Source organism: Oryctolagus cuniculus, chromosome 1 (assembly GCF_964237555.1).
Source record: "Oryctolagus cuniculus chromosome 1, mOryCun1.1, whole genome shotgun sequence".
Taxonomy (NCBI): domain Eukaryota; kingdom Metazoa; phylum Chordata; class Mammalia; order Lagomorpha; family Leporidae; genus Oryctolagus; species Oryctolagus cuniculus.
The window spans coordinates 238,181,595-238,200,292 of NC_091432.1; the positions used below are offsets into that span (position 1 = coordinate 238,181,595).

Consider the following 18,698-nt stretch of genomic DNA (forward strand, 5'->3'; position numbering starts at 1 on the left):
CCCCGGCGCTAATTGATTTTATGATGATTTTTTTTTCATGTCCGCCGCTGTTGATGCGGTGACGGCCGCACCCGGGACGTTGTAATTTTTAATAACGGCCCCGCGCGGCCTCGCCCGCGGGTTCTCTGCCGTCTGTGCCAGGGGCGGGTATTTTGGCAGGGAGGAGGGGGTTGCGTCTTATTTCGGGTTGCATGGGAGCTGCGTGTGTTTGCAAAATTTTTCTCCGTGCATGGAGCCAAACGTTACAAATTGTGCTCCGCGTCCGGACACCGTCTTGGAAAAAACAGGAACCCCGACACGCGCCGGAGCACCCCGCGGGTATTTCCCGGCTCTCGCCGCCGCCCCCAGAAACCTCTGCTGAGCCTGCGCGAGCTGCGGACGCAATTCCGCTGCCACTGGACGCCGAAGGAACCCAAGCGCGGGGCGACCCCAGCGCCCGCCGCCGCGCCGCCCGAGGGGATGCTCGCCAAACGCCAGCGAGCGGCAGGCAGAGGTTGTTCGCAGATCTCAGCAGGCCTGGATGCATTTGTTCAAAACTCAGCGAGCTGCAAACGCTGGGAGCTGCAGTCAGGAGCCAGGAGCTCCATCCGGGTCCCCCCCCACCCCGAGGTACAGCAGGTGCAGAAGACCCTGAGCCACCCCCAGGAGCTCCGGCCTGGTCTCCCAGATGTGCAGGAGCAGGGACTGAAGCCAGGAGCCAGGAGCTCCATCCGGGTCCCCCCCCCACCCCGAGGTACAGCAGGTGCAGAAGACCCTGAGCCACCCCCAGGAGTTCCGGCCTGGTCTCCCAGATGTGCAGGAGCAGGGACTGAAGCCAGGAGCCAGGAGCTCCATCCGGCCCCCCCCCCCCCGGAGGTACAGCAGGTGCAGAAGACCCTGGCCACCCCCAGGAGCTCCGGCCTGGTCTCCCAGGTGTGCAGGAGCAGGGACTGAAGCCAGGAGCCAGGAGCTCCATCCGGCCCCCCCCCCCGGAGGTACAGCAGGTGCAGAAGACCCTGAGCCACCCCCAGGAGCTCCGGCCTGGTCTCCCAGGTGTGCAGGAGCAGGGACTGAAGCCAGGAGCCACGTGAGGGTGGGGACAGGTGACGTAGCAGCCTCGCCCCGGGACTGGGCCCTGAGGGTCCAGCCTGGCTCTGGGGTCTGCCTTGTTCCTCCTCCCATCCATCATCTATGAATCCATCCACCCATCAGCAATCACCCTTTGGCAACGCCCCCTGCCGTCTGTTCCTCCGCCCCTCCCCCCGTGACTCACTGGCCCTGATGGACAGCTGGGGCTACCTAACCTTTGCCACGAAGCCCCGCCCACGGAGCACATGATCACCCCACAATCCCCTCGCACCTTGCAGACAAAACGCAGCGCTCCCCTCAACCCGCAGCGGACGCGTCTGCGTGTGCCTGGCCTCCCAGCGCTCGCCCTTGGCTGGCTGCGAGCCGCGTGCTGCTGCCCATGCCGGACCGAGCACTCCCGCGCCCGGTTCCACGTGGCTTCCGGGGGCTCGCAGGACGCGGGATGGAGACCTGGCTGCAGCTCCCTGCTCCTGCACACCTGGGAGACCGGATGCAGCTCCTTGGGGTGGCCCAGGGCCCTGTGCACCCACATGGAGACCCGGATGGAGACCCTGGCTCCTGGCTGCAGCTCTCCGGTTGTGCACACCTGGGAGACCCGGATGGCGCTCCCGCCCGGCCCAGCTGTCAGTCCTCAGCTTGTCTTTCTGCGGCGGGGCCGCGTCTTTCTGAGCGGCCCAGGGGCGCCGACACGTGTTTCCATCAGCAGCACAAAGGCCGCGAGCAGCTGCTCCAGCGCAGAAATCAAAGAACCGCTCGGCGCTGCTCACGGCGGGGGAGCTGCTCTCGGGCTCCGGGCTGCTTTGCACACGTCAATCAAAAGCTCCGAATCACCTGCACGAGACGGCGGGGCGATCATTGGATGCTGCATCCGGTCTCCCACGTGGGTGCAGCCGGTGCACAAGGCCCTGAGCCACCCCCAGGAGCTCCATCCGGGTCTGCCAGGTGTGCAGGAGCCGGGAGCTGCATCCGGGTCCTCCCCAGTGCGGTCAGGAGCAGAAGACTCCAGAGGAGCTGACAGGTGCTGTTGTTGATGGATGATGGACGTGCTGGTGGGGGCGGGGCCGCTCGGGCTGTGGGGAGAGCTGATTATTTGGGGTTTATATGGGGGCTTTGTTTTGTTAAGAGGGTATGTTTGTGCGAACGGTAGCTGAGCTGCTTTGCACAAATTGCAAAATGATGTCAGTTGCTTTGCACAAATCCCAGCTCCGAGCTGAGATTCTTTGCACAAACTCCGTGCAACCAGCCCAGGGGTGCCTCACTCCTTGTTCCTGACTGTATAATATTCCCCACATGTGCAAACCCACCCCCAGCCAGCCCCAGGAGCTCCGCCCATCGCAGCCCTAGCCCCACCCATTCAAGCTAGTTCGGGCTTACTGCAGGCTCAGAGCATCTGGAGCCATGCCCATCCCAGCTTGCTGATGACCCTGGAATGTGTGTTGATTGGCAGGCGCACTGGGGAGGGAACAGACATGGGAGCTGCCATCTTGGAGGTGATTGGCAGGTACACGGGGGAGGGAAGAGACATAGAAGCCACCACCTTGAAGGAGGTGACGACATGGAAGGCTGCCATCTTGGAGGAGGTGATTTAGAGAGGGAAGGGCACGTGGGGACAACAGGTGATGATGTCATCCCTGGGATCTTGGTTTATGTGGTGGAGGAGGGGCAGCGCAGGTTCAGGGACACCTGGAGGAGCCACTGGGATGGTTCTGTATGGACCTGGGTCTTGATGGACCTGTCAGTCACTAAGTGTGCACCTGCCTTGCCCCAGACCCACCAGCACCTGCCAATCACCGGGCATGCACCTGTCAGTCACTCAGTGAACACCTGCTAATCCCAGACACACGTGCACCTGTCTGTCACTGAGTGTGCCTGTCAATCACTAAGCCCTGAGTCTGAGACCCTGGCTCACTCTCTCAGTTCTATTTGAAGAAACCTGGCTGCAGCACCTGGATGTCTCTCAACACACACGCGTGCGCTCCTGGCCTGTTGCTCAGGTGGGATCAAGTCCCACGAGGCCCTGAGCCCTGACCTGCGCCCACAGCACAGGGGCACGCACAGGACACCCTCCCATGAGCAAGCAAAGCCGGTACACAGTAAGGGTGGCTTCCCGACCCGATCCCGCCCCAAACTCACTCTGAGTGACAGTGCTGGGGGATGGGGGGCCCCCTGCATGCCCCGCCCCTCCATTCCCGGCAGGGGCACCTGTGACAGTCCTGGTGGATGGCGTGTCAATCACCTCTGACAGGCGCCCATCACTTCATTGTGTTTATTTATTTCATTTTATTATCTTATTTGCATAAATTTTATTGATTTATATTATCTTTTTCTTGTGTTTTTATTTATATTTCTTTTTCTATATATTTCTATTTCTTTCTATTTATATGATTTTATTTCTATATCTAAATTTCATATCATTTTATTTCATTTATTTTACTTATTTATATATTTTAACTGATTATGATTTTTACTTCATTTATTGCATGTATTTCAATTTTATTATTGTAACTTCAATTTTTAATTTTTTGTCTTCATTTATTTCACTTTAATTCATTTTATTCTATGATATTCCATTTTATTTTAGTTTATTTGGGAGATGTGAGCTACCTCTGTCCACTCCCAGCCGCTGGAGACTCAATGGCCGCTGTGGTCACCTCTGTCCACTCCCTGTCTGCCCACAGCAGCTGGACACGAGCTGTGTGTGCGAAAATCAAATTCCTTCCAAAAAATGCATTTAAAAAAATCAAACTGCACGCAAAACTGCAGACTATACTGTCTCAGAGTTCGAATTATATGCAAATACTGTGTCCAAAATTGTACCAAACTGTATGCAAATACAGACCCACGCCTCTTGAGTAGCCCCTCCCCTCCCCACGGCCCCGCCTTCTCGTGCGCAGTCTCTCTGTTTCTCCTCCCAGGAACCCGCAGTGAAATCCCTGATCGAACAGACCTCGTGCAGATTTTTAAAAAATATTTGTATTTCTTTCCTCTATTTCTGCCGCGTCGTAGGCTATGAAAGATGCCAGAACTCCCAGGCCCCCCCAAAATAAAATAACAAAAAACCTGGAAGCGCGCGGGCGGCAGAACGTGGCGCGCGGAGGCGCAAATTCGGCGCCCGCCGGCACCAAAATCCGCGCGCGCTCCTGGGGGACTCGCCTGCCAGGACCAATTTGTTTTATCTTTTTCCCTTGCTCAGATCAAGGCGGGGACCCAGCAGGCGGCCTCCGCCAGCGCCGCTGACGGCTGTCAGCCCGGACATCAAAGCGAGCGGCGGAGGGGACGGCTCGGGGCCTTGTGCACCTGCTACACCTGCGTGGGGACCCGGATGGAGCGCCTGCGCCCATCCCTCCATTCAAAGCTGGGCGAAGGGTAGGAACACTGGAATGTCAGATAGGCGAAGCCACGCCTCCCAGCAGGTCCCCTTCTCACTCACTGCTTGGCCAGGCCCTTTAGTGCACCCCGCTTCAAAAATAATAATAATAAAATAAAAAACTACTACTGCGCATGCACCACCTATCCCGTGCGCTTCCAGAAGGCCCGCATTGCGCATGCTCCACCTAAAGCCCTCCCACCGCCTGCCTTGCTGCCCACTGCGCATGCTCACTCCTATCCCGCTCCCCTGCTGTCGCTCATCCTCGGCCGGCACGCAACGCGCATGCGCCGCCGGGCAGTCTTCCGAGCCGCACATTGCTCTGCGCGTGAGCCACCCCACAATCGTGCCTCCTGCCCCTGGCGCCAACCATGCCTGGACCTACTGCGCGTGCTCGCCCCTTCGCGGCGGCCCCTCAAGACCCCTCAGGTACCCCAAAAAACCGTGACCACGGAGGTGCCGGTCGCCAGCCCAGCCTCCGGAGCCCTCCCCTCAGCCTCCAGTAACGCCTGGAGGGCCCAGGAAGAGAGAAAAAATGGTACGGCAGTCGCTGCCTTGATGACGTCACACGCGCGCCGAGAGCCGCCCGTGCGGGGCAGCTTCGTTTCCGGCGCACCCATTTTCAACCTGCCGGAAACCGGGCCGCCTTTTGTGTTCCGAGGAGAGAACCGCGGCGGTGGTGCTGCAGCCCGTGCTGCTGATGAAGATGGAGGAGCTGTTCCCGCGCGGGCTGAGCGAGGCCCGGCCGGACCCCGCGGCCGCAGCGAGCGGAGTGGGGGTGATGTCCATGGAGCATGGGCGTGACCTGTGAGGGTAGGCGTGTCGTGTAGGTGGGTGTGGCCTTGTGAGTGGGCGTGGCATCAGCGAGAAGCATTTTCTGCCCAATAGAACAGCTTTGAAGACTCCTGCACCCCCTTGGTGGGTGAGGGAGGGGCCTCCAGGGTGGGCGTGGCTGTGGGAGAGCTCCACCGGAAGTTGTGGTACTCTGGACAACCTAGAGGTTGTTAATTCCTCTAAAGAGGCACTTTGGCTTTCCTTTGTCCCCCGAGTGCCCCGTGATGGACAGCTGTCACGGAGCAGGGGCTCATGGGAAGGGAGCAGACACTGACCTGACACGGATTAAGGGTTCATGGGAAGGGACTCCTGGTGCATTCTGGGAGCTGCGTCCCTGATGCGTTCTGGAGACACAGCCAATGAGTTTGCAGCAATGTCCCTTCGCACAGAGGTGGCTCAGATCCCCGCCTTGTGCCACAAAAGTCTCTTTGCAAAGCAGCTGCCCGGCTTCAACCCTGTGCATTTGCAGCGAAGCTGCAATTTGCAAAATGTTTGCTCGCAGTGACTTTTATTGCTTTATTTTGTGTGTGTGCGCAAACTTTATCCACGTGCAAGGAGGGACCTGAAAGTCGCCCCCCGGGGGTCTTGTGCAATCTACCAGGGGTGAGGGTCAGGTGAGGGACAGGTGATGTACATGTGAGGGGACAAGTGAGGGCCAGTGATGTGGGACCTCCACCACCATTTTCAATGTAGGCCGAGACGGACTGCAGGCAAAACTAAGTGTTCTGGGTCGCAGGTCATCATCTGATGGCAGAGGCAGTCACTTGGTCTGATGGCAGAGGTGCTCACCTATTCTGATTGCAGAAGCTGAGGACAAGCCCTCAAGAATTAACTTAACCAGAGGACAAGCTGGGTTTCAAACACTGGGTGCCTCGTAGCTGCATTCAGCGCAGCTGAGGATGCTCCTGCATCCACAAGACCAGAGTCGGGTGGGGGAGGGGCTCAGGCTCAAACCAGTCACATTCTGGAAAGATTCCACACCTAAGCACAGAGGTCCTTGAAGTCCTCTGGGAAGGACCTGTCCAATGAGGGGAGGAATGGCCTGGTTAGCTGTTAACTCTCAGCTCTATTTTGTTTTCAAAACCTACTTAAAGTCAATAGGAATGGATAAGAGCTGGGTCTCAGAGTTCATGATCATCAGGCAGGCCTTAAGGCCTGGCCAGGGCTGTGTGAGGGCCGGAAGTGGTGTCACAGGGAGGTGGGCACTTACTGAGGGAAGCAGGCCTGTCCATCTATGGAATGCAGGAAGTGACATCAGGAGGGAGGCAGGAACTTATTTCGGGAAGCCAACCCGTCCATCTATGGGATACTGGAAGTGATGCAAGTTTCATATAGTTCCTACATACATTTTAGGAACAAAGTAATACTTCCCAACCTACCAATGCTCCAACCCTCTTCATCCTCCTCCTCCCCCCATTCCCACTCTTAATTTTTAAGCTTTATTTATTTATTTGAAAAGGCAGAGTTACAAGGAGGCAGAGGTGGAGGGGGGGCCTTCCATCCGCTGGTTCACTTCCCAGATGGCCACAATGGCCAGAGCTGCACCAATCTGAAGCCAGGAGCCAGGAGCTTCTGGGTCTCCCACATGGGTGCAGGGGCCCAAGCTCTTGGGGCATCTTCCACTGCTTTCCCAGGCCATAGCAGAGAGCTAGATCAGAAGTGGAGCAGTCGGGACTCGAACTGGCGCCCATATGGGCTGCTGGCACAGCAGGCGGCAGCTTTACCCACTATGCCAAAGCACTGCACCCCCCACTTTTAATTTTTATAAAGATTTACTTTCAGTAAATTCCTAAGGATCATAAAGTTAAGCCAACACTAAGTAAAAGAGTTCAACAAATAGTATGAAAAAAAAAAAACACTTCCTCAACAAAAAAGACAAGGGCTGTAAACAATCATTGAATGCCAATGTCCATTTCACTCCAATACATTACATTTTGGGTAGTCTATAAGTTACCCAGAGCAGGGAAAACATGATATCTGTCGTTTTGGGACTGACTGATACCACTAAGGATAATGGTTTCCAGTTGCATCCATTTAGTTGCAAAAGATAGGATTTCGTTTTTTGACAGCTGAGTAGTAGTCATCAGCTGATGGACATGTGGGTTGATTCTGTATCTTAGCTATTGTGAATTGAACTGCAATGGACATGGGGTGCAGATAAATCTTTCATATCTTTCTTTTGGCCTGGGTAAGTGCCAGGACTGGAATGGGTCATGTGGAGGTCTCTGTTCAGATTTCTGAGCTATCTCCACACTCTCCACAGTGGCTGCACCAGTCTACAGTCCAGCCAGCAGTGGATGAGGACACCTTTGTCCCCGTATCATCACCAGCATTTGTTGTTTGTTGATTTCTATGAGAGATATTCTAACTGGTGTGAGGTGAAACCTCATTGTGTGCCTTTTTTTTAAATAACATCTTTTATTTATTTGAGAGGGAGAGTTAGAGAGAGAGGTGGAGACAGAGGTCTTTCATCCACTCGTTCACTCTCCAAATGGCCATAATGGCTGGAGCTGGGCCAATCAGAAGCCAGGAGCCCAAGCACTCGGGCCATCTTTCACTGCTTTCCCAGGCCAGAGAGACAGCTGGATTGGGACTAGAACCAGCATGCATATGGGATGCCAGTGCTGCAGGCAGAGGGTTAGACCATAACACCACAGCACCGGCCCCCTTATTGTGGTTTTGATTTGCATTTCCCTGATGGCTAGTGATTCTGAGCATTTTAAGTATCTGTGGGCCATTTGAATTTCCTCTCAAAAATACCTGTTCAAGTCCTTTGCCCATTTCTTAGCTGGGTTGTTTGTTTTGTTGTTGTTGAATTTCTTGAGCTCTTTATAGATTCTGGATGTTAACCCATTATCAGTTGCATAGATTACAAATATTTTCTGCCATTCTATTGTCTTTACTTGGCTGGGTGTTTGTTTTGCAGTGCAGAAGCTTCTTAGCTTGATGTAATCCTATTTGTCATTTTTTATTTTGATGGCCTGTGCTTCTGGGGTCCTTTCCAAGAAGTCTTTTCCAATGCCAGTGTTTTGTAGGATTTCCCCAATGTTCTTTTTAGTTTGATGGTATTGGGTTGTAGATTTAGGTCTTAATCCATTTTGAGTGGATTTTTGTGTAAGGTGTAAGGTAGGGGTCTTGCTTCATACTTCTGCATGAGTAAATCTCGTTTTCCCAGCACCATTTGTTGAAGAGACTGACCTTGCTCCAGGGATTGTTTTTACCTCCTTTGTCAAAGCTAAGTTGGTTGTAGGTGTGTGGATTGATTTCTGGAGTTTCTGTTCTGTTCCATTGGTCTATATGTCTGCTTTTTCGGCAGTACCAGGCTGTTTTGATTATAACAACCCTGTAGTATTTCTTGAAATCTGGAATGTGATGCTTTTTTTGGTTTGTTTTTGTTGTATAAGATTGCTCTGGCTATGCGGGGTCTCCTGTGTTTCCATATGAATTTCATATAATTTTTGCTAGGTCTGAGAAGAATGCTTTTGGTGTTTTGAGTTTGATCACATCGATTCTGTAAATTGCTTTTGGTAGTTTGGACATTGAGATGATGTTGATTCCCCCAATCCAGAAACATGGTAGGTTTTTCCATTTTTAAATGTCTTCTATTTCTTTCTTTAGTGTTTTGTAATTTTCATCATAGAGATATTTGACATCCTTGGTTAAATTTATTCCAAGTTTTTTTTTTTTTTTTTTTTTTTTTTTTTTTTTTTGTAGCTGTTGTGAATGGGTCTTAGAATGATCTTAGAAGTTCTTTCTCACCCATGGCATATTCTGTGTATACAAAGGCTATTGATTGGGCCAGTGCTGTGGCGCAGTTGGTTAATCCTCTGGCTGTGGCACCACCATCCATATAGGCCCAGTTCCAGTCCCAGCTGCTGCTCTTCCCATCCACCTCTCTGCTATGGCCTGGGAAAGCAGTAGAAAATGGCCCAAGTCCTTGGGCCCCTGCACCCTTGTGGGAGACCCGGAAGAAGCTCCTGGCTCCTGGCTTCAGATCAGCCCAGCTCCAGCTGTTGTGGCCATCTGGAGAGTGAGCCAGAGGATGTGAGATATTCTCTCTCTCTCTCTCTCTCTGCCTCTGCCTCTCTGTAATGCTACCTTTCAAACAAATGTAGCCCTAAGTCGCTATCTTGGGGCTGGCACACAGCCTGCATGGCCCTGGCACCCCACACCCCGGACCCTGCTCTCAGGTGAGGGCAAAGGCTCGGGCTGGTCCTGGCTCGAAGGGCATGCCCCGCAGGCTGCAGGTGGAGGGATGCGGGTGCCCCGCAGGCTGCAGGTGGAGGGAGCATGGGTGCCCCTCGGACTGCAGGTGGAGGGATGCGGGTGCCCCGCGGGCTGCAGGTAGAAGGACGTGGGTGCCCCACGGGACTTGGCGCTTCTCCGACCCTGACTGGCGCCGGGTCCTCCGCGGGGACAGTGCGCGCCCAGGCTCTCTCCGTGGAGGAAGAACGCGGATTCCTGGGGCGGTGTTGGAACCCTTGTTAGACACTGCTGGGTATGCCTGCGTCACTGCTGCCCACTTGGCGGTTCTTGGTGGCGAATACACCACTTTTCTTCTCGGTTCATGGTTTACAAGTGTTGAAACTGCACTTTCTGGGGCAGGTACACGTGCTGTAGACCCCCCGGGGAAATCTCTTTGGGTGCTGTTTTCCCTTCTTCCATTGCGTGGCATCTCACACAGCGAGTTGGGGACTGCAGGCAGACCCAGGCTGCGCCATGCGGTCCCCGCGTCAGGCACGCAGCTCGGCAGGCGGGGTTGTCCCGCAGTCTTCAGTGACAGATCGTGGCAAACCACCTGCAAACCTGGGTCCTGCAGGGTGACAGTAACAGAAATACTGCTCCCCGGGCACCGCGTCAGAGGTACAGGGCTCCATAATACCTGACTTTCCCAGTTCAGCTGTGAGCTGTGCTTGTTCAGATATTGGTCAGAAGTGATGGGGAGTGTGTGATGTGCACGCAGAGCAGCCGTGGGGTGGGATTTGAGGTGGAGCCGTTGTGTTTGTAAAGTGTCCCAGCAGCCGAGGCCTCCTGTCTTGCACGCGTGTGGAGCACTTGAATACTACTTTAGCAATCCTGAAAATTCCTTTACATGTACTTGTATTATTTGTGTCTTGCCCTTCAAAATTTTATGTCGATGGGTCCTTAGCATAACAACTTAATGTGTATTTTGATTTTAATCATTTTTACTTTTTGTCTCCTACTTTTCTAGCTCCAGATTTTTTTTTATTTCTTATAGTTATGAAGCATATTAAAGGAAAACTTTCCGGTATTCCCATAATGTAACCTTGTTGGGTATAGTATTAGGGGGCTCCATCAGGGTGTAAAGTTGTCCACTGCTATAAATAAATGCTCACCTTTGAAGATGCAGTTGGTGGAGTTTACTTTAAAAAGAAAAGAACGGCAAGTGATGGTGCAAGTTCCCAGTGCGGGGCCTGAAGCTCGGGAGGGTTTTAAGGGCTGATCACTGATAACGGAATTACTCTGTCAACACAGAATTAACCACCGGTGCAAACAGATGACTGATGGTATAGAGCCAAGAAGAGTGTTGAGGATTTTCACAGAGGAACATGAGGGCCCTTGAGGTTCCCACAGGTGAGTGTGGACGGCTGATGGGTGCGGTCAGCCAGCCATCAGCTCGTCCAGGTCTCCGCTCTCTATGCAGAGACTTTTCTTTCTCTCTGCACAATTAACTTTTACTGTTGCCAGTGCAGACCACATGCGTGCACATGACGGCTCAGATAACTCTGTGGTGTTTCATTCTCCCTGGACTGTTGTCTGTCCTGTGATCCCGCGTGTTTGAAAGCAGTAGCTTCAACCCTAGCACCTGTGGCATCTGGTGCCTCCTGCAGCTTCCCACCAGCAGCCATTTGTGCCCTGCGGGACAGCTAGTGTTGTCTGGAGACGCTCCTGTTCCCGGCAGCTCAGCACTGGCTCTGGTGAGCAAAGCCCAGGCATGCTGCTGAACTTCTGCCAACAGGAGAACTAACAAGATGAAGTGGTATCCAACCCAGATTGTCAGTAATTTGAATTAGATCACTTAGGAATAATGCCAAGTTATTATCCAGAAGAATACAACCATTTCTTATTACTTTCAATAATATAGAGGGGAGCTGGTGCTGTGGCGTAGTTGGTAATGCTGCTGGCTGCAGTGCCGGCATCTCATATGAGTCCCAGCTGCTCCACTTGCCATCCAGCTCCTTGATGATGGCCCGAGTGTTTGGGCCCCTGCACACACATGGGAGACCTGAAAGAAGCTCCTGGCTCCTGGCTTCGGATCGGCACAGTTCTTGCTGTTGCACCCATTTGGAGAATGAACCAATGGATGGAAGACTTTTCTGTCTCTTCCTCTTTCTGTCTGTAGCTCTACCTCTCATATAAATAAATAAATAAATAAATAAATAAATAAATAAATCTATCTTTAAAAAATATAGAGGGGCAGGAAACTGGCCTAGCAGCTAAGATGCTGGGTTAGGATGCCTGCATCCCACCCATCTGGAATGTTTTGGCTCATGTCCTGGCTCCACTCCTGATTCTAGCTTCCTGCTGTCCAGATCCTGGGAGGCAACAAGTGGTGGCTCAAGTAGTTGGGTCCTTGCCACTCATATGGGAGATGTGGACTGGGTTTTCAGATCCTGGCTTTGACCTGGCCCAGCAAGCATTTGGGGAGCGAACCACTGGAAACCACTGGAAAGATCACTCTCTGCCTCTCTCTCTCTCTTTCTCTCTCTCTCACTCACTCAGAGCTGGGCCGTGGCAGGTGATGGCCCAAGTTCTCGGGTCTCTGCCACCCTGTAACATTAAGGCATCACATAAATGTGTGGCTGCAAGATTTGCAGAGTCAGATTTGGGAAAAATAAATAAAATCTCTCTACACAACAGCATCTTATAGGATAGTTTTCATACAATAAAATGTAGTCAAAAGCAATAGACACAGAAAGAAGCAGGTACATCTCACATAGGACTTCAGTACCCAAGACAGATGCTGGAGAATTCCAGATACTTGGGCTCACACCTTGAAACGCTAAGCAGAGCGTCCCCTACTGGATGAGAACCCAAAGTCTCTCCAAGGTCCCTTAAAAATCATTCTGAACAAAAGTGACCTTTATCCAAAAGTCCTTGTGTGACGAGGTAGGGTGTCCACCCCTAGTAGCTGGCTAAGGGACCTAGGGCACACACACATCCCTATCGTCACTTTATATCTCAAGCTAAAAACAAAGATTGGTTTTCTCTGTAGGGTAGACGAGCCCACACACACACACACACACACACACACACGTGTGTAGTTCTAGGATTTTCAGCTTACAGTGTGAACAAGGATGTTGAATATGTTTATTTTAATATCAACCCTTGAGATCCATGTGGGAAACGTGGGTTGGATTCCCAGTTCCCAAATTTGGCCTGCCAGGCACTGACTGTTGCAGACATTTGAGAAGTAAAACAATGAAAACAAGCTTTCTGTCTATTTCCTTGCCTATCAAATAAATATGTATATAGATAAGTTATCTTAAAGTGTAAGTCCCATTTTCTCCATTACTTTATGCTATTTCAAATTTTAAAATAAAAATAACATAAAATTTACCATTCAAACTTTTGAAGTCTGCATTTCTGTGGACTTGGCATTAAGAGCATCACCACCATTCAGTGCTGCAACTTTTTCACCTACTCAAATTGAAACTGTCTCTGTTAAGCAATGTTTCCTGTTAATCCCTTCCTCCAGCCTCTGGCAATGGCTTCTTAGTGTATGCTGCTGTAAATCTGAATACCCCACATGCCACATACTGGTGGGGTCGTAGAATATTTGCCTTTTAAGGCCTGGCGTATTTCACTCAGCATAAGATCCTCAGAGCACATCCATGTTGCAGCACAGGTCAGAATTGCCTTTCTTTGTAAGAGATGGATAGTGTTTCATTGTGTGTGTGCATTTGGTTTACTCACGCGTGCTGTAGCGTGGGTCAGAAGTACTCTCCTTTATAAAAAGCTGATTAATATTCCACTGCATGTATAGACCACACTTTGTGTTAGCCACTCATCTGTAGTGGACACTTGGGTTGCTTGTACCTTTTTGGCTATTGTTTATGTTACTTCTGTGGGTGTACAAATATCTTTTAGGCCAGACCAAAGGCAGAAGCCCAGAATTCGATCCAGGTCTCCCATGTGGGAGACAGCGACTCAACAACTTGAACTGCCACCTGCTGCCTCCCTGGCTGCATGAGGGGAAACAGGAGCTGGAGTGGAGCTGGGACTCAAACAGACCTCTGATATGAGATCTGATTTCTTAGCCACTGCGCCTAACACCCACCTCCAAAATAACATTTAGAGTTTTCCCTAGAATTAAGTAACTTGAGCTGTACTCTTTTGCCCTTGTTTTCAACAGGTTATTTACCAATATATAGTATGCCAATATCAGTATGCTCATCACACTGTCTATTCCCCTGATCTGCCCCCCTCCAGTTTGTATGCAGAGTACAGTGAATACAACTGGATGAAGCTGCATGGAATCAGAGTGCATTGAAGTCACATGAAGTATCCTTGCTAACAAATTTTGACTGTTATGTAATTTGCAGTCCTACTTGTCCTGGTAATTAGTCCTTCTGCTGCCCCTCATTCCTTTTGTCTTTGTCACCTCTGTTGGTTTCGGGTTTCACAGAAGCAGGCGCTCAGCCAAGGGCTTGAGTGCAAGCACTTTATTGAAGAAGAGAGGAACCAGTTGGAAAAGAAGTGGATACAGAGGAGGAAAAGCACCCAGTAAAGTCTGCATTAAGTCAGATACCCCAGTGAATGAACGGAGATTTCAACTGTGGCGAGGAACTTCCAGCAACGCTGTATAATTACCCCAGTCAGGGTGAAAGAGATAACACAGCCCATACCTCTCCATCAAAGGGTGTCATTGATGGGGCCCAATTCCTGGTCCAAAAGAAGTCAGCATGTGAAAGAGTTGTCTGTACCCCCATGTTTATCACAGCTCAATTCACAATCGCTAAGATACGGAATCAACCCACATGTCCATCAACTGAAGACTGGATAAAGAAAATGTGACATATATATACCATGGAATACTACACAGTGGTTTAAAAAATGAAATCCTGTCATTTGCAACAAAATGGATGCAACTGGAAAACATACTTAGTGAAATAAGCCAGCCCCAAAAGGCAAATAGCGTATGTTCTCCCAGATATGTGGAAACTAATAGAGCACTTTAAAGAGAATCTATAGAAATGACACTTTGAGACATGGTGATTTTGAGCAGCCCTCGTCTTGATTGACGAACAGTCCCCCCCACCATGCTGTTTGTTGAACTCTTAGTGTGGGGTTAATCTTACGTGCATACAGTTAATTGAGAATAGATCTCAGTAAAAATAAAAATGAGAACAGGACTTGGAGGAGGAAGAAGGGTGGGAGTGTAGGGAGGGAGGGAAGAGTTACTGTGTTCCTAAATTTGTACTTATGAAATGCATGAAATTTGTATTCCTTAAGTACAAAATAGAAACAGACAGGGATGTGATGCACATAAGCATAAGAAAGTGCTACATATATATAAAAAAGGACGAGTGAACTGCTTGGTATCCAGAGTCAGAGGAGTCACTAGTGTGGGAAAGCCCGCACACATGTGGCGGCAGAAGTGAGCTCTGGAGAGGAGAAAGCTCTGCTGCACCTGGGAAGGACCGAAGTTCTGCCTCTGCGTTCCATTTTCTTGGTGTGTACATGGCACTCGTTAGGTGTGATGGGGGCGACTCACAGGCCTCCGCAGAGCCGGGGTGCTGCCTGAGCTTTTGTGGGGACCCTGGGCTCATGCCCTCCATTGCCAGACCTCCCCAGGAGGGGCCCCTGTGGATTCTTTGATGGGTAGCACAGTGAGTTACAGAGCTTTATCCTCAATCTAGGACAGTGTTCCCTGAGGGCCACGGAGACCTTGCCAGCAAAATGCCTGTATGAACAATTCACTTGACAGTACCCTGATTGGAGGAAGCAATACAAGAAATGCTCATGGGGTCGGAGTGAAAGGGTCGGTTCCACCAGGCAGTGACAGGTCAGGGGATTTAGTCCTAATGAGTTCTGTTCAGCGAAGCTTCCTAAAGGGTGAATGTCCCGCTGCTGCTTTTTCCCACCCACTTTGAACAATGCCACACTCCCCCAAACAGTGAACTTTGGGAGGGAAGCTTGGGTGGTGCTTGATGCTTGTTCAAAATTTGCCTATTTGAGAGTCAGAGGGGGGGGCCAGCACCATGGCTCACTTGGTTAATCCTCTGTGGTGCCGGCATCCCATATGGGTGCCAGGTTCTAGTCCCGGTTGTTCCTCTTCCAGTCCAGCTCTCTGCTGTGGTCCGGGAGGGCGGTGGAGGATGGCCCAAGTGCTTGGGCCCTGCACCCGCATGGGAGACCAGGAGGAAGCTACCTGGCTCCTGGCTTTGGATCAGCACAGCGCCGGCCATAGCGGCCATTTGGGGAGTGAACCAATGGAAGGAAGACCTTTCAAAAAAAAAAAAAAAAAAAAAAAAAGGGCTGGTGCCGCGGCTCACTAGGCTAATCCTCCGCCTCGTGGCGCCGGCACACCAGGTTCTAGTCCCGGTCGCCCCTCTTCCAGGCCAGCTCTCTGCTGTGGCCCGGGAGTGCAGTGGAGGATGGCCCAAGTGCTTGGGCCCTGCACCCACATGGGAGACCAGGAGAAGCACCTGGCTCCTGCCTTCGGATCAGCGTGATGTGCCAGCCGCGGCACACCAGCCGTGGTGGCCATTGGAGGGTGAACCAATGGCAAAAAGGAAGACCTTTCTCTCTGTCTCTCTCTCACTATCCACTCTGCCTGTCAAAAAGAAAAAAAAAAAAGAGAGAGAGGGACAGCGCAGAGAGCTCCATCTGCATGTTCAGTCCTCAGACGCCTGCATGGATGCACTGTGCTCTCATCACACGTGTTTTGGAGGACTCCTTGACAGCTCCCAGTATGTGGCCATTATGAATAGAACTGCTGTCTGTAATTGTCTGCTGTTAACTGGACATCCCTCTTCAAACCTGTTTCTAAATCTTAGGATGGTGCGTGTTGGGCCCTCTGGTGAGACCATGCTTCACTCTGGAAAACTCCCAGACTCCTCCCCAGAGCAGCGAGCTAGGGTGCAGGCGCCCAGTGAGTGAGCTGCTGCTCTGTGTCCTCCCGCAGTCGTTGCATGTCAGAGATTTTATCCATCTCGAGACACACGGGCCTGCGCTGTGGGGTAGCGGGCAGAGATGCCACCTGGATACAAGTCTTTACATTTTTCTAATTTGAAAGAGTTACAGAGAGAGGAGAGACAGAGACAGAGAAATCTTCCATCCACTGGGTCACTCCCCCAAATGGCTGCATTGGCCCAGCACAAGCCAGGCCAAAGCCAGGAGCCCAGAGCTTCCTCCAGGTCTCCTACATGGGTGCAGGGGCCAAAGGACTTGGATCACCTTCCTCTGCTTTCCCTGGCACAGGGAGCTGGATTGGCAGTGGAGCAGCTGGGTCTTGCACCAGTGTCCGTACGGGCTGCTGGCATCACAGGCAGGAAGCCTAGCCTGCTGTGCCACAGTGCAGGCCCTGGATACAAGTCTGTCTTAAGGCTTGTGTTTTTCCAGTGATGTCTCCCAATCTGTGGCTTATTTTTTGTTTGTTCCTTTTATAGTTTCTTTCACAGAATAGAATTTTTCAAAAGTTGATTTATTTATTTGAATGGCAGACTGACATCATGAGAGGGGCAGAGATATTTTCCATCTCTGGGTTCACTCCTGCAGTAGCTGGGTCTGAGCAACAGTGAAGCCGGCAACAGGAACTTCATTCGTGTCTCCCACTTGAGTGGCAGGGATACAGGTACTTGGGCCATCTGCTGCCTCTCGGTGCTCAGTGGCAGCTCAACCCACTGAGCCGCACAACATCCACTCCCACAAAAGAGATTTTTTTTTTTTTGACAGGCAGAGTGGACAGTGAGAGAGAGAGACAGAGAGAAAGGTCTTCCTTTGCCGTTGGTTCACCCTCCAATGGCCGCGGCCGGCCGGCCCACTGTGCTGATCCGATGGCAGGAGCCAGGTACTTATCCTGGTCTCCCATGGGGTGCAGGGCCCAAGCACTTGGGCCATCCTCCACTGCACTCCTGGGCCACAGCAGAGAGCTGGCCTGGAAGAGGGGCAACCGGGACAGAATCCGGCGCCCCGACCGGGACTAGAACCTGTTGTGCCAGCGCCGCAAGGCGGAAGATTAGCCTAGTGAGCCGTGGCGCCGGCCGTCAAAAGAAATTTTTAATTCAAACAACCTCTGCGTCATCAACTATTTTCTCCCATGGCTTGGCTTTTAGGCTTGCCTCTGGAAAGTTATCATGAAATACACATTCATGTCCATTTTATTCTAGAATTTTTATGTTTTCACATATTGAATATAAGTGCATGGAGCAGCTTGAATGAATTTTTCCATGTTATAAAGTGTGTATCTATGTCCATTTCTTTTCATGTGGCTTCCAGTGGTGGGGCAGACGTGCCTTTCTCCACTGAGTTGTCTTTGTCCCTTTGACAGTCAGTCTGCTGCACTTGTCCTGGTCTTCTGGGGACGCTGTGTCCAGTTCCATGTATCCAGCCCTGTCCTCGTGTCCAGTGTCACATTCACTTCATTGCTATGGAGTTTGGGGTTCAGTGTACTCATTCTTTTTTTTTTTTATTTGACAGAGTTGGACAGTGACAGAGAGACAGAGAGAAAGGTCTTCCTTCCATTGGTTCACTTGCCCAACGGCCGCCACAGCCGGCACTGCGCCGATCTGAAGCCAGGAGCCGGGTGCTTCCTCCTGGTCTCCCATGTGGGTGCAGGGCCCAAGCACTTGGGCCATCCTCCACTGACTCCCGGGCCACAGCAGAGAGCTGGCCTGGAAGAGGAGCAACCAGGACAGAATCTGGCACCCCAACCGGGACTAGAACCCGGTGCCCATATGTGATGTCAGCGCCGCAGGTGGAGGATTCCCGGCCCTGTGTACTCATTCTTTCTTTAAAATTTTATTTATTGTATTTTTATTTTTATTTTGGCAGGCAGAGTTAGACATTGAGAGAGAGAGAGAGACAGAGACAGAGAAAAAAGTATTCCTTCCATTGGTTCACCCCCCAAATGGCCACTAGGGCCAGCGCACTGCACCGATCCAAAGCCAGGAGCTAGGTGCTTCCTCCTGGTCTCCCATGCGGGTGCAGGGCCCAAGCACTTGGGCCATCCTCCACTGACTCCCGGGCCACAGCAGAGAGCTGGCCTGGAAGAGGAGCAACCAGGACAGAATCTGGCACCCCAACCGGGACTAGAACCCGGTGCCCATATGTGATGCCAGCGCCGCAGGTGGAGGATTCCCGGCCCTGTGTACTCATTCTTTTTTTAAAATTTTATTTATTGTATTTTTATTTTTATTTTGGCAGGCAGAGTTAGACATTGAGAGAGAGAGAGACAGAGACA

General features: G+C 51.5%; 1 long non-coding RNA gene across 1 annotated transcript in view; it reads left to right on the plus strand.

The window, feature by feature from the left end:
* The first annotated feature begins 4,706 nt into the window (after nucleotides 1–4,706).
* Nucleotides 4,707–18,698, plus strand: part of LOC138847610 (uncharacterized) — a 14,638-nt gene continuing 646 nt past the window's right edge. The window contains exons 1-3 of the long non-coding RNA XR_011385496.1: nucleotides 4,707–5,248; nucleotides 10,766–10,864; nucleotides 17,936–18,698. The exon at nucleotides 17,936–18,698 is cut by the window's right edge and continues 646 nt beyond it. This is a non-coding gene — a long non-coding RNA (uncharacterized lncRNA). The remainder of the gene's footprint in view (nucleotides 5,249–10,765; nucleotides 10,865–17,935) is intronic.